Source organism: Microcebus murinus, chromosome 5 (assembly GCF_040939455.1).
Source record: "Microcebus murinus isolate Inina chromosome 5, M.murinus_Inina_mat1.0, whole genome shotgun sequence".
NCBI lineage: Eukaryota > Metazoa > Chordata > Mammalia > Primates > Cheirogaleidae > Microcebus > Microcebus murinus.
Window position 1 is genome coordinate 22,884,640 of NC_134108.1, and position 16,174 is coordinate 22,900,813.

The window sequence follows — 16,174 nt, forward strand, 5'->3', positions numbered from 1 at the left end:
TTTGTTTCTCATAAACTTCTTATGTTTTATGATTCAAGTGAAAAATATAACACCATCAAATACAATTTATAGAACTGAAAAATTCAATAGCAGAAAGGAAGAGGGGAAAACCTTCCTGGATAATCTCTGTAATAGAGTGGAGATTAATAGATATATGTGTAATAGATGTGGTGCTTAATATATGAAATATTTCAGACAATTACATTTTAAAAGTGAGAAGAAAAGGAAATCTAAATGGAAGTAAAATTTCAGTACTTCACTAAAATTTTTACTTTTAGTAAAATTTCATTACTACTTAAAGTAGTAATGCATCAATATTAGTAGGTTATAATATGTTATACATGTATAGTATAAGATCTAGAGCAACTGCTAAGAAACTATAAAATAAGATAGTTTAAAATAGTATAAATAAAGCAAGATAGAATCCAATAGGAAAGCAAGGAAAGAGAAAAGAAAAATAAAAGAGAATCAAGAAAACAATCAGAAGACTTTCAGTTCCAAAATGATGGTTAAAGGCAAGTTGGCTTCACTACCTAACCCCCCATGGAAAACCAAAATCAAATATTCAGCACTGGGTTTATCACCATCAATACCCCAGAACTCAAATATGTGTATGAGACAGTTCTGGGAGCCACAGAGAAGTGGGAAAAACTCTGAGCATATTGTAAGATAAACAGACTTCCATATTCATGATGCAGACAGGCAGGCGCAGGCAGGATCCCGTACACCAAGACTTGAGCAGGTTGCTAGGAGGCATAAATGGGAGAGATGGACTCAGGAGGCAAGGGAGCCCACATAGGTAGAACTGATGGCAGAGTACAGTGTGGGTCCCAGCCCTGGCAATCTGGTGGAGTGCCCCTCCCCCACATAGGAATGCTGCACTTTCAAAATGGAGTGGCTACTCCAGCGAGAAAGTTCCCAGCCTATGGCACCATTACTATTGAGAGTGATCAGTTTGGGAGACTGTTTGCCACCAGACACTGGAGGGAGACTTTTGGGTCAGCGGTAGACCAAGAGAGGTGAAGCCACTCCTGCTAGCCAGTCAGTGGATTACAGGTGGTCCTTTCCCCATGATAATACCTTCCAGTTTGGTGAGGCTGCTTCAGCCCCCCTCCCAGAGGCTTTTACCAGTGGCCTGGGAGATAAACTTTGATCCCTTCAGGGATTGGGGCTTGCTTGATTCAACCGCACCCATCCTTGCTCCTTTACCCACCTTTGCTATGGTAGAAGACAAGCAATCCTCCCACTGCCTGTGCATTCAAATGATTCTCCTGAGGTGCTAGAGCCTATTACAGGCACAAAAGAAAATCTCTACAGTTGGCTCTTTCCTGAAAGCATCAACCACTAACAGGGAGAACAACTGTATGGCTCATTACAGCATCGACTGACTCAGTCAAACAGAGCATGGCCGAATCTCACTCACAAGCACCAGCCACCATTTCAGAGGTTAAGCTGGGGGCTTCAATATAATTCACAATGCCGAGAAGAGAGGAAGACAGCAGAATAGAAGCAGCCCAAGTGAGGCATCACTTTTTAGGAGAGGAATAAAAGTTGCAGGAAGCTTGAGCTGTAGAAGGTTTCCCTCCTCCCCTGCAGACCTCTGGGCTGATCAGGGAGCTTCTCAGAGTCTGTGCAGAGACATTGCACTGAAAAGTATGCGTAGAAGAGATCTGGTAGTTACCAATCCCAGGTTTGTGTAACCAATGCCATCTTCATTGCTATAGGAAATGGAGTCAGGGCTACTTGAGACTCAGCCTTCTAGCAGTAGTCTTTACATCATCCCTGCTGGGTTGAGGAGAGAGCATACAGAGCAGACATTGGCCAGTGTTGTACTCTGTGACTGGGGCCTGAGAATTCCTCCCCCACTGCATAGCATCTGAGCAGAGAAGGAGACTCAGATACCACAGTCAATACCTGGGAAGCCTTGGGTGACCACCTCAGTGAGTCCTAGGTGGAGGGGGAGAAACTTCAACAACCAGCAGCTCTTCCCAGCCTATGTGGTCCTTGGGCCACTAAGACAAATCCCTGCCTGCAACTAGGTAACAACAGTCTCCACACTGGCAGCACTGGCAGACTATCCTGCCTCATGTGCAGATCTGCTCCTGTAATCCTCAGAGCCAGCTCTGAACCTCTTGCTGTGTCCTAGCCCAAGGCTCTGACCATGTAGCTCCAGAGCCCCTGCCAGGCCTGCCACAATACCCCTGAGATTCCAGAGTTGCTCCTATACCTCAAAATTCCAACACTAAGTCTCCACAACTGCTGCTGGGCTGGTGAAACCTGGGTCTACCTGGGCTGGTCTACCACTTGGGACCCCAAGTCCTAAGCAGCCATTACATTACTCCTAGACCTAAGTTGTGCAAATGCCCATAGCCCAGTCATCCACAACTGTTGCCTAAATTGACTCACCCAGCTGCCCTGTCACCTCTACTGAGTGACACTGGCCACAGCAATCTTCCACAACAGACAGCTTCCAACTTGAACTTCTAATAACCAGCTAGGGAATATCCTTCCACCCAACATAAAGATTATCCAACACTGTCTAGAACTGTGATAATCACAGGGGAATGAGTTAAAAGATAAGAGCTGTTCTATAGGCTCTTAGTGCATCTCCTCCCTCCTCTGATGGGTCAACATTCTAGAGTACGACAAAAAGCTCCATCTAGGGTCTTCCCCTTCCCCTAACTAAACAAGAGAGATACCAGCAAAGGAGAACAGGTGCCCTACAATCCTATTAACCTAAAGCCATGAGAAGAGGAGCCAGATGATAAGAAATCAGCAAAAGAACCCTGGAAACACAGAAAAATAAAATAGTACAACACCCTCAAGGGATGACAATGGAACTACAGTAGTGGATGCCACCCACAAGGAAATTGCTGAAATAACAGAAATGGAATTCAGAATATGGATGGCAAATGAGGTGAATGGAACTGAAGAGAAAGTTGAAAACCAACAAAAATAAACCAATAAAATTTCAGGAAATCAATGAAAAAGTCGCTAAAGAGCTAGACAACATAAGAAAGGATATAATAGGGCTTAGATAAATGAAAGAGTCATTTAGGCAATTTTAAAACACAGCATAAACTTTCAACAACAGACTAAACCAAAAAGAAGAAATAATCTCAAAGCTTGAAGATAAGTCTTTCAAAATAATCCAAGCATTTAAAAAGGCAGAGAAGAGTATAAAAAGGTTTGAGCAATCACAGAGAGAGATATGGGACTATGTGAAGTGAACTAACATTCGAATTATAGGTATCCCTGAGAGAGAAGAAGAAAGAGCTAAAAGCATGGAAAATCTATTATTGAGGAAAACTTCTCTGGTATCTTCAGAGATTCAGACATACAGACACAAGATGGTCATCAAATACAGGGAACATTCACAGCAAATAAGACATCTCTAAGACACATAGTAATCAATCTGGCCAATGTAAAAATGAAGGAGAAAATTCTGAAAGCAGCAAGACCAAAGTAACAATCTGCAAAGAAAAATCCATCAGGCTAGCTGCAGACTTCTCAGTGAAAAACCTTACAAGCCAGAGGGGATTGGGGCCCCATCATCAATCTTCATAAATAGAACAACTGCCAGCCTAGAATTTTGTACCCTGAAAAACTAAGTTTCACAATTGATGGTGAAATTAAATCTTTTCCAGATAAACAAAAACTGAGGGAATTTGTCAATTCAAGTTCTTACTATTTGCAAAAGTGAGAGAGAGAGAGAGAGAGAGAAAGTTAATGACTAAAAGTCCCACCTCCCAAATATGGAATAGAAGAAAGAAAATAATTTAAATATTCTCCTGGGCTCACAAAATATATTTTTTCATTCTATTTTATATTATTTTTGTTTTCTGTTCACATCATTTATTTTACATTGTCATCATTTAGTTAGTTTCCTAGCTTAGTACCACTAGTATCACTTACATTTTCTAACTTATTTTGTTATCTTGAATACATATTCTATTCTTTTGAATTCAAAAAGACCCTTTCTATGTCTGTCTTTAATTTATGTAATTTCTCCTGAGATAACATCAGGTGCACAGGCAAAGAGCCAGATGTGCAATTTCTGCAGAGCTCTGCAAATCATGTAAGAAGAAAGAGTTAGATTTGTTAGACTTGCTCTAAAATCATGAGAATGCACTGACCTTCTGCAAAAGAAACTCAGTTTTAAATAGCAATCCTTTGAGGAAATTTTATTCAAACACTATTTTAAGACATTGAAAAACAAAACTTTAAAAGGAGATATATTGTAGAAGGGAGAGATGATTGATTTTAAATTGACAATTGTAATGTAAATTTTGCATTTTAACTCATGATATACTCTTCTTAATATTTATGTAGAAGGGAAACATTCTGAGATTGAATAAAACTCAAGTTTTCCATTATGTTACAACTCTCTAAATACATGTGCTTCTGTCATAATCAGTGTGTGTTCTTTGACCTTTACTTCTTCCTATCCCATGTCTTTTTCTTTGCAACAGTTTTGCATGTACCATGAAGTGCTTGCCTCATGAACACTCCAGCATGTTCAGTATATCTGAACATACTACTGTGTCTGGGGCACTGGGAAAGCCATTATTGTTTCAAAATAATGCCTCATCCATCACGTCACTCATGCCACTATTAAAGCTTTATTCAATGATTAAGTAGAACTTCATAAAACACAAATCTCCCAGAGAAGGATAACACAAAATGCTTAAATGAGTCTTTTGGAATGTAGTATAAATTCCATTTGGATTTTTTTTTATGAGAGCAGAGGTTAACAAGTAAAGCAAAGAAATAAAGAGTTATAAAATCACTATGTACTAAAGGAATAAGAAGGCATCACTAGGGAAGGAAAGGAAAACACGGTAAAGAGGCCAGGGATGTCAAAGACTACTTTCCCCTACTTTCAATTTGGAACAAGACCACAGAATGTGAAAGGATGCAGTCATAATTTTCTTAGGGCCTGATAACCATTAGTCATAGTTTATAAAAAAAAAAAAAAGAAAAGAATTCAATATTTTTAACAATGCCTTTTGAAAGACAAATATTGGCTTGAGTAAGTGCCTGAATAGTTACTATAATCTGAATATCTGGGTTAGTATATAAAATCTGTATGCAAAATTAAACTCACTATACATCATACAATTCAGTGGTACTCCATGGTATACATATACCACATTTTATTAATCCACTCATATATTGATGGGCATTTGGGTTGTTTCCACATCTTTGAAATTCTAAATTGTGCTGCTATAAACATTTGAGTGCAGAACTCTTTTATATAGAATGTCTTTTTTTCCCCTGTGGATAGATACCCAGTAGTGTGGTTGCTAGATCAAATGGTATTTCTATTTTTAGCTCTTTGAGGTATCTCCAAATTACTTTCCACAGTAGTTGTAATAATTTGCAGTCCTGCTAGCAGTGTAAGTGTTTCAATCTCTCCACATCCATGCTAGCATTTGTTATTTTGGGACTTTGTGACAGAGACCATTCTCACTGGAGTTAGGTGATATCTCATTGTAGTTTTGATTTGCATTTCCCTAATGATTAGAGATGTTGAGTACTTTTTTATATGTTTGCTTTCCATTAGTCTGTATTCTTTTGAAATGTTTCTGTTCATGTTCTTTTCCCATGTATTGATGGAGTTTTTTGATTTTTTCTTGTTGATTTTATTAAGTTCTATATAGATTGTTGTTATCAGCCCTTTATCGGAAGTGTAGAAAGCAAACATTTTCTCCCATTCTGTAGGTTGTCTATTTTCCCTAATGACAGTTTCCTTGGCTGTGCAGAACCTTTTAAATTTGATCAGATCATTTGCTTATTTTTGTTGCTGCTGTGATTGCTTTGGGAGCAATCTTTATAAATTCTTTACTGAGGCCAATATCTAAAAGATCTTCCCCACATTTTTCTCCAGAATTCTTAAGGTTTCATGCCTTAGGTTTAAGTCTGTTATCCAACATGAGTTGGTTTTTCTGAGGTGGGGATATAGTTTAAATCTTCTGCATATGGATATCTAGTTTTCTGAGCACCTCTTATTGAACAGAGATTATTTCCCCAATTTATACTTTTGTCTGCTTTGTCAAAGATTAGATGACAATATGAGGATAGTTTTATATGTGGGATCTCCGTCCTATTCCAAACATACTTATCTCTGTTCTTGTGTCAGTCAAATGCTGTTTGATTACTATAGCCTTATAATAAAGATTGAAGTCTGACAGACTGATGCCTCCAAATTTTGTCTTCTTTCTCAAGATTGCTTTGGCTGTACAAAGGCTTCTCTGGTTCCAGATGAAGCATAATTTTTTTTTTCTAAATCTGTAAAGAATCATGGTGGAATTTTGATAGGGACTGCATTAATTCTGTACATCACTTTAGGTACAATGGACATTTTAGCAATATTAATTCTACCAACCATGAGCAGGGATTACTATCTGTGCACATCATGTGCAATTTATTTTCTCAATGTTTTATAGTTTACCCTATAAATATCTCTCACCCCCTTTGTTAAATATATTCCTGAATATTTAAATTTTTTGATGCTATTGTGAAAGGTGTTGTATCTTTTATTTGATTTTCTGTTTGACTGTTACTGGCATATATGAATGCTACTGATTTGTGTGCATTAATTTATATCCTGAGACTTTACTGAAGTAAAGTCTTATCAATTCCAGGAATTTCTTGGCTGAATTTTTATAATTTTCTAGGTATAATATCATATCATCATCAAAGAGTGAGAGTTTGACCTCCTCTGCCCCCATTCAGACAGGCTTAATTCCCTTCTCTTGTCTGATTGCTCTGGGAAGGACTTCCAGCACTATGTTGAATAGAAGTGGAGATAGTGGGCAACCTTGTCTGGATTCAGTTCTAAGCAGAAATGCTTTTAATTTTTCCCCATTCAATATGATATTGGCTGCTAGTTTGTCATATATAGTTTTAATAATTTTAAGGATTGTCCCATCTATGACTATTTTTTTGAGGGTTTTTATCATAGAAGTGTGCTTTTATAAATGCTTTTTCTGCATCTATTGGGAGAATCATATGTTGTTTGTTCTTGCTTTTATTTATGTGGTGTATTACATTTACAGATTTGCGTATGTTGAACCAGCGTTGCATCCCTGGGATAAGGCCAACCTGGTCATGGTGAATTATTTTTTTGATGTGCTGTTGGAATAAGTTTGCTAAAATTTTGTTGAGAATTTTTGCATCTATATTTATGAGGGATACTAGTCTGTAGTTTTCTTTTTTTGCTACATCCTTTCCTAGCTTTGGTATCAAGAAGATACTGGCTTTGTAGAGTGAGTTGGGGAAGATATCATGCTTCTCAATGTTTGGGAATAATTTCTGTAGTATAGGTATGAGTTCTTCTTTGTATGTTTGGTAAAATTCAGGTGTGAACCCTGGTCCAGGACCGTTTTTTTTTTTAAGATATTTTATTGCTGCTCCAATTTCTACACTTGATATTAGTCTGTTCAGGAGTTCTATTGAGCTCCTGATTGAGCTTATGGAGATTGTGTGCTTCCAAGAATTTGTCAATTTCCTCCACATTTTGTAGCTTTTGGGCATAGATTTTTATAGTATTCAAAGATAATGTTTTTTGTTTCTGTGATGTCTGTAGTGACCTAACCTTTTTCATTTTTGATTGAGTTTATTAAAGTTCTTTCCTGTCTAGTTCTTGTCAATCTAGCAAGAGGGCTACCCATTTTGTTTATCCTTTTGAAAAACCAGCTTTTGGTTTTAGTGATCTTTTTTTATAGTGCTTTTGTTCTCAATTTCATTTAGTTCTGCTCTAATCTTAGTTATTTCTTTCCTTCTTCTAGGTTTGGAATTAATTTGCTCTTCCTTTTCCAGTTACTTGAGATGGTTTATTAGTTTATTGGTTTGTGAGCTTTCTGTCTTTTGGATGTGAGCATTTAATGCTATTAGTTTTCTTCTCAGAAATGCTTTTCCTGTATCCCACAGGTTTTTATAGCTTGTGTCCCTGTTATCACTTAATTCAAAGATTTTTTTTGATCTCCTTCTGAATCTATTCCTTCACCCAGCAGTCATTCAGCAGTAGATTATTTAATTTCCATGACTTTGTGAAATGGTGAGTGTTTCTGTTGGAATTGATCTCTAGTTTCATCCAACTGTGTTCTGAGAGGATACATGGTACACTTCTACTTTTTAAAATGTGTTGAGTTCTGATTTGTGGTCTAGGATATGGTCAATTCTGGAGAAATTTCCATGAGCTGATGAGAAGAATGGATATTCAGCTTTATTTGGGTGGAATATTCTGTAGATGTCTGTTAGACCCATTTGTTCTAGAGCTCCTTAAATCCTTAAATCCATTATTACTTTGCTTATTTTTTGTTTGGAGGATTTGTCCATTTCAGACAGTGGGGTGTTAAAATCCTCTGCTACTATGACATTAATGTTTGTCATGCTTTATATATATGGTTGCTACTGTATTGGGTGCATAGATATTAAGAATTGTTAAGTCTTCTTATGGGATTTTTCCTTTAACCATTATATAGTGATCATCTTTGTCTTTCTTTACTTTTACTGTTTTAAAATATATGCTGTCTGAAATCAGAATTGCTACCCCCACTCTTTTGGCTTCCATTTCCCCAATAGTTTTTTTTTTTCCAACCCTTGACCTTAAGTCTGAAAGCCTCTTAGTGGGTTAGATGCATGTCTTGGAGACAGCAGATACTTGGCTTACAATGTTTTATCCACATAGCCAGTCTACATCTCTTCAAAGGACAATTGAAGCCAATTACTTTTATTGAGAGGGTTGATATTTGGGGTATATTACTGTTTTTATTGTTGATTATTTTCTTATTGTTTTGTTTTACCTCTCCAGCCATTGTGGGATCTGCATTCTGGGCTTTAACTCTTAAGTATTTTTAATTTGGTGGATATCTATTGTGCTGTTCAGTGTGTAATCCTAGTCTGAGTACTTCCCACAGAGCAGGTCTGGTCTTTGCAAATTCCATCAGTGATTGCTTGTCTGAGGCAGTCTTTATTTTTCCCTCATAGATGAAGGTCAGTTTTGCTGAGTAAACAATTCTAGGCTGGCCGTTTCCATTTAAGGTGATTAAGGATGGGTCCCCAGTCCCTTCTGGCTTGTATGGTTTCATTTGAGAAGTCTGCAGGTAGTCTGATAGGTTTACCTTTGTAGATTAACCAGTTGTTTTCATCTTACTCTATGAAGGATTTCCTCCTTCATGCTTATTTTGGCCAGTCTGATAATTATGTGAGGTGGTATTTGCCTCCTCACATTGAGTTTCTCAGTATTTCTGTGTGCTTTTTGTATCTGGGAGTTTAGGTTTTTGGCCAGGCCAGACATATTTTCCTCCAGTATTCCAAGAAATGGATTTTTTAGCCCTTGTGTATTTTCTTCTTCTCTATCCACGATGCCTATAATTCTTATATTTAGTTTCTTTACATAATCCCACATTTCTTGTATGTTCTGCTCTTGTCTCTTGCTTCTGTTCTTTTTCTTCATCTTATTTGTTTAGCACATAGGCATTATCTTCAAGTTCTGAGATTCTCTCATCCGTGTGATCCATTCTATTTTTAAGGCTTTCTACTATGTTTTGAGGTTCCTTGACTGCCTCCTTCATTTCCAAGATTTCTGTTTGTTTTTTTGCAATATTTCAATTTCTTTAGAGAATTTTTCATTCATTTCCTGAATTGTTCTCTTGGTTACTTTGTGTTGGGCTTTCTATTTTCTCTTCAATTCCATTGAGGTTCCTTACAATTCATATTTGGAATTCTTCCTCTATCAATTTGATTATTTCATTTAAATTAGTATCCAATTTTTAGAGTCTCATGATTTCTTTTGGGAGTGACTTTTCTTTGCTCTTTCATAATTTCTATGTTCTTTCTCTGGTTCTTTCTCGTCAGGATAATTGATTAAGAACTCAGAGTGCTAGGACTGGTTTGTGCCCTTTACTTCAAGCCCCTAAGGAACAGTCCTTAACAATGGTGGGAGGAGGCTTGTTGGTCTTACATTGCTTTAGAGGTATTTTGGCAAGTTGGGCTACCTCTGACCTGTTGTCTTCACCTCTTGCCCGTGGAGATTAATGAGTTTGGTCCCCCAGTTTTAGATCCTATGTGGGTAATCGCACCTGTATGTATAACTCAACTGCCCTCTAATAGCTTGAGATGGAGGGTACTGTGTTGAGCTATGCAGTTACCCTCTCTGTCAGAGGTTGTGAATACTATGGAGGAGGCAGTTATTAAGATAATTTGATGCCTCTGTGTTGGTTTCTGGTCCCCAGGTGAGGAATACTAATGCCATGATATTTAGGAAGGATCTTGCCACTACCAAGGGTTACTTGGACCTTATTCTCCCTTAAAGTGGTGGTAGAAGAAAGACCGATCTCACTTGCTGCCTAAAAGCTTGGAAGTGCATGTTTCTATAGTTGCTTAATTTGCCACTAGGTGAGCCACTAATATTTTATTCAGGGTTCTTCCACCACACTTGTGAGGCTGTTCCTGATGGGAGGAGTTACGTGGTGCACTGCTGTGGCCTCTGGATAGAATTTTTCTTCCCTGGCCAGGAACCCCACTGTTAGCAGCTGCTCCAGTGTGGAGATCAAGCCCCAGACTTATGATTCTACTGGATCACCTAAGGCGGTTTGACAGGTGAAGTCACTGGGCTATCAACAATTAATCTGCTCCAAGGTCCCGCAGATCCATGCCAGTCACACAAGGCAAGGGGCTTTTCTTGCCCTCTCCCTACCTCCAGGGGTGGAGCCTACCACTTTAAGCAGGAAAGTCGGTGCTGTAGTGGGAGGGGTGGTACCCGTGTCTACCCAGTGCCCCAGTGCCTTCACAACTGGGGAAGCCCTCAAAATTCAACCATCGAAAGTAACTGGCTAGTTGACAATAGGTCTTGGAAGGGTGGAGCCTGTTGCAACAGTACCCAGACTGGAGGAAGGGTGCTGCCAGAAACCATAGTGCACCACAGCACCTGGGTTGTGGATCCCCAAAATAACAGCCATCCACCTGCAGAGCACTAGTGCTAGGGGTGACAGTTCAGGTGTAGGCAGATGCTGGATTGGGGAGCTGAGTCAGTAAGATGCCCCGTTGTCTCTTGTGTGTCGCTCTCATGCAACCTCATGCCTGTACTGGAGAAGGTTTTACACTTTCTGACCCGCCCTGAGCCGGTCTAATTGCTTGCAGAGGTTAAGAGGGTTGCGTCCCCTTTTCAGCGTTCACTTCCATTGTTATGGTCCGGCTGACCACCAGAGGCAAGGTGCCTATCTCCTAACTCCCTCTAGTGACAGGGGAGTTCAAGATGCTTCCCTCTATTATCTCCTCTCCACAGAGCCCAACATCTCCTGCCAGAATTTTGCACCGACTTTAGGCAGGTCTCTGTCTGAGTGGGTGTGGAGATCAGTGGGGAAGCAGGGCATTCTCCTGTGGGTCAGATCCCACTGCAGTCGCTGGCTGGGTGGGCACAGCCGTCCCATGCTCTATTCTCTATTGTTTATCTCACACTCTCCAGAGTTCATGATCCTTTCTCCCATTCACTTTCCCCCCCTATGTTGTGTGCCCCCTGCTGTTTCTCTGCAGTTTCACAATGCTGTTCTTGTGAGGGAGTGATCCACTCCCATGTAGCAAATAGAGTTCTTCGCCTCTTTCTCTGGGAGCTGGGAGCCAGGAATTCACCTTTACTTTGCCATTTTCCCTCTCTTGTCTGTCCTTTAAATGATTGGCTCATGATATGATTTTTGTCTTTCATTCTATTGCTGTGATGGTCTGTGTTTATGGATTTGCATATCTTGAGACATCCTTGTATCCCTGGAATAAATCCTTCTTGATCAAGATGTATTAAATTTTTGATGTCTTGTTGGTTTGTTTGTTAGGATTGTGTTGAGGATTTTTGTACCTATGTTTATCGAGAATATTGGGCTGTAGTTTTCTTTATTTATTGTGTCCTTCTCTGGTTTTGGTATAAGTGAAATGTGGCCGCAAAGAATACATTATGGAGAATTCCCTTCTCCTCAATTTTTTGAAAAGGTTTAGAGAGAATTGGTGTTTGTTCTTTGAAGTTTGGTAGAATTCAGCAACTAAGTCATCTGGTCCTGATAATTTCTTTGTTAATAGATTCTTAAATATTGATTCAATCTCATTACTTGTTATAATCTGTTCAGGTTTTCTATTTCTTCCTAATTCAAACTTGTTAAGTTGTATGAGTCCAGAAATTTATACATTTTCTCTTGGTTTTCCAGTTTGTTATTGTTTAACTTTTTATAATATTCACTAATAATCTTTTGTATTTCCATGTTTTTAGTTGTAATGTCCTTTTTCATTTCTGATTTTATTTGAGTCTTTTTTTCTCCTTTAGTCTAGTTCGTGCTTTATTGATTTTGTTTATCTTTTCATAGAACCAACTTTTTGTTCCATTGATCTTTTGTATAGATTTTTGGTTTGTGTTTTATTTATTTCTGCACTGATCTTTATTATTCTTTCAGTCTGCTCATTTTGGGTTTGGTTTATTTTTCCTTTTCTGCTTTCTTATGGTTTATTATTAGATTGTTTATTTTAAATATTTCTACTTTTGGATGTGTTTATTCCTATTTTCTTATATTATTTTAAATATTTGTTTTTCCCCTATACATTTATATCAACAATCCATTTAGAATAGCTTTTATTTATAAGATAAAAGAAAAGTAATTCTTTTCTATATGATTAACCAATTGACACAATATCATTCATTAAAAGTCTTTTCATTTGCTTTTATTCTTGTACCACTTTCATATATTGCCATATTTTTGGTAAATAAACTTATCAGTTATCTGAAGTATATTTGCGATCAATCTTGTTTCACTGGTACTTCAATACACTCTTGAGTCAATGCCATACTATACTATTTAACATCATTTTATAATAAGCTTTTATATCTAGGAGAGCAAGATCTTCCACCTGATCTTCTTTAAGAGTGAGTTGACTATTCTAGATTATTTACAGTTTCTTAATCACCTTATGAAGTTCCAAGACATGATGACAAATTTGAAATTTTTAATAGGATTGTATTAAACTCACATTTGGATTTTGGAAGATTTGAGATCTTTACAATTTTGAATCTTTCAATTCGTGAACACCCTGTATGTCTTAATGTTTTAGAGTACTTGATAGCTGCAAGATCTACAGTAACATCCTCTTTTTTAATTTCTGATGCTGACTTTTTGTGTCCTCTTTCATTTCTTGATAACTTTTAGCAGATCAAATTTTCAAAAGACTAAATTTTAACTCTGTTGACTTTGTCTATTCATTTTCTGTTCATTAATTTATATCTTTATTTTTATTTTTCCTTTCTCATATTTTTTGAGGTTTAATTTTCTCATATTTTTTTCTAACTTCTTAAGAAATTACCTCATTGAGTTAGCTTTTTTTCTTTCTTGAAATACACATTAAAGCCATAAATTTTCCTCTAAGTATAGCTTCTCTGTATCTCATAAGTTCTGATGTGCAGTAATTCATTATGATTAATCTAAACTATTATTCCCATTTGTATTTCATTTTGATCTATGGCTTATTTAGAAGTACAGTTTTTAATTTCTAAATTATGATTTTTTAGTTATCTTTTTGGTTTTGATTTATAGCTTAAGTTATTTACCTATAAAACATACTCTATAATTTTATTCCTTTATAATTAATTAACACCTGCTTTGTGGTGAAATACAATTTTTTGAGTCACATGTGCAATTCAAAGTATTGGGTATTTTGATGTTGTGTGTATACAATGTTTTGCATATATAAAGTAGTCAAATTTGCTAATCACCTGTTGAAATTTTATATGTTCTTTTTGTTTTTTTGTCTAATTATCTGATTTGTCACTGAGAGAAGTATGTTAAAACCTCTCACTATAATTGTGAATTTGCCTTAGAGTTATGTAAAAATGTGTTTTATATCTATTTGAGAGTATATTAGAAGGTTCATATACTTTAGCATGTTTATATGTTTTTGGTGAAACTAACATTTTATCGTTATGGTGTGTTTATATATATATATATGTGCATTAGTATATTTGTGTTTGTGTGTGTGTTTGTGTACACATTTTAATAGCCATTGTTTTTTAATGGAAACAATAGCTGAGATAAGATTTATGTAGTTATTCATATGCTTGAGTTTAAATCTCCCATCTTATTATGTATTTTTTTATTTGTCCCACCTGCTTTCTGTTCCCTTTTCTCTTTCTTCCATTCTTTAGGGTGGTCATGAGTATTTTTGAGTGTGTGTATGTGTGTGTTTAATTATGTTTCTCCCTCTATTATCTTTGGATTTTTTATTATTTCAGTGCTTAGCCAAGAGATTACAACAAACCTTCTAAAATGACCTATATATAATACTCATGTATATTTTTAGCTTATTCCTGGACAATATAAACAACTGGGAAGAATTTAAATCAAGTCACTTTCTCACAACTTATATTCCCTGCATATTCACTATATATTTTAAATGAAACAAGATATCATTATTGTTTATATTGTCAGTATTTATTTAGATATACTCTCTTTATTTCTCTAAGTTTCTAACAGAGTTCATTTTCTTTATCCTTGAATAATATTTTTTTCCTTTAGTGTAGATCTATTGGGAATGAGTACTAATAATTTTTATTTGTTTAAAACATCTTTACTAACCTTTGGATTTCCTCATCAAATTGCTGAGGAATAATTTCTGTACAATAATTTGCATCCATTTAAAGTGTATGTCCTTTAGAATTTTGATAGGTGTAGCAAATCATGAAAATACTATCAAAATCAAAGTAACAGAACTTTTACGTCACCCCCCCCCCCCAAAAGATTCCACATGCCTCTTTGTCCCTGAGCCTAAGCTACCAGTGATTGGAATATTTTTTGTCACATTAGGTTGGTTTACATATTATATAAGTTATAGAGTGTGCTTTTTATTGATCTGCCTTCTAGTCCTTCTTCTGACTCTTATGTAAGGGATCTACTCAGCAAACATGCACTTTTTAATATGAAATTTATTTTTCTTTAAGGGAAAGTTCATTTTAGAGTTTTTATTAATCTATAATATCATGTTTAAACATTTCCTCCATCTTATCAGTTATTTGATCACCTTGTTTAAAGTTCATATCTACTCTGAAATCCCACAACTTGTTTGTTTTGTGTCCTGCTTGATATACATTAAGGTTATTTTGTTTCAGTGTTTGTTTTTTGTTTTATTTATTTGTTTATTTTATATTTGATTGTCTCTTTAATATTCTTACAAAGTAATTGGTTGTTTTCACATAGTAAATAATAAGTTTATAACTATTTTATATTATGTCCCACAATTATTTATATAGACTTACAGTATTTACAAAGTTGATGTAGAATCTACTAATCCTTTAAGGTATCAAAGGGTCTAAAAGGAAATCTGTATTTTAAAAATAGAACAAGTTTATATTATGTTTACTTTAAGATCTGTATATGACAAATGAGTTTTCATGCAAGAAAACTATCCTTAATATCTAGACCAAAACACTAGAGCTTTATAAATCTATAAGAATATATGTCCCAACATTCTAAATAGATTCAGCATCTCTAAAAATATCTTATTTAAAATTTCGTTTTTGTAATAAAAAGGCAAAAGACAGATAGCATATGAATTTATATACCAACATGTAATATATAATAATTGTTATTTCAGAACCGTAGTGAAAATTCTCCTTCAGCACATATTTTGAATCACTTTCCATGTCTCAGAAGCTGTTTTATGTGCTGTGTATAGGTGAGTGAACAAAGCAGATAAGAGTCCTTGCCTTCATGAAGCTCTTATTCTTATGAGGGGAGAGAAATGATAAACATAATTACATATAAATTACATTATATTTACAGAGGAAATAAGTGCCACAAAACGTAAAGCAAGATAAGAGAAATAAAGAGAACTGACAAAAGAATTGCAATTTAAATAAAATGGCTAGTCCTTATTTAAAGAGTAACATTTTCTGAGGGAGGGATTTATTTGCACTACAAAATTATAATAGCCCAGAAATCAGATTGGGGGAACATGTGTTAGGGTTATTCTATTTTGATAGAAACTGGACCTGTGGCTATAATATCAGTGGTTCAGGTTTTCTTTGAAACTTTCATGTTAGGAAATAAATGCTTAGTAACAGCAACAGGAGACACAATATAAAATATTTAAAATGTGGTTATTTACTATTTGCAAATAATCAATTACTTTATGGGAATAT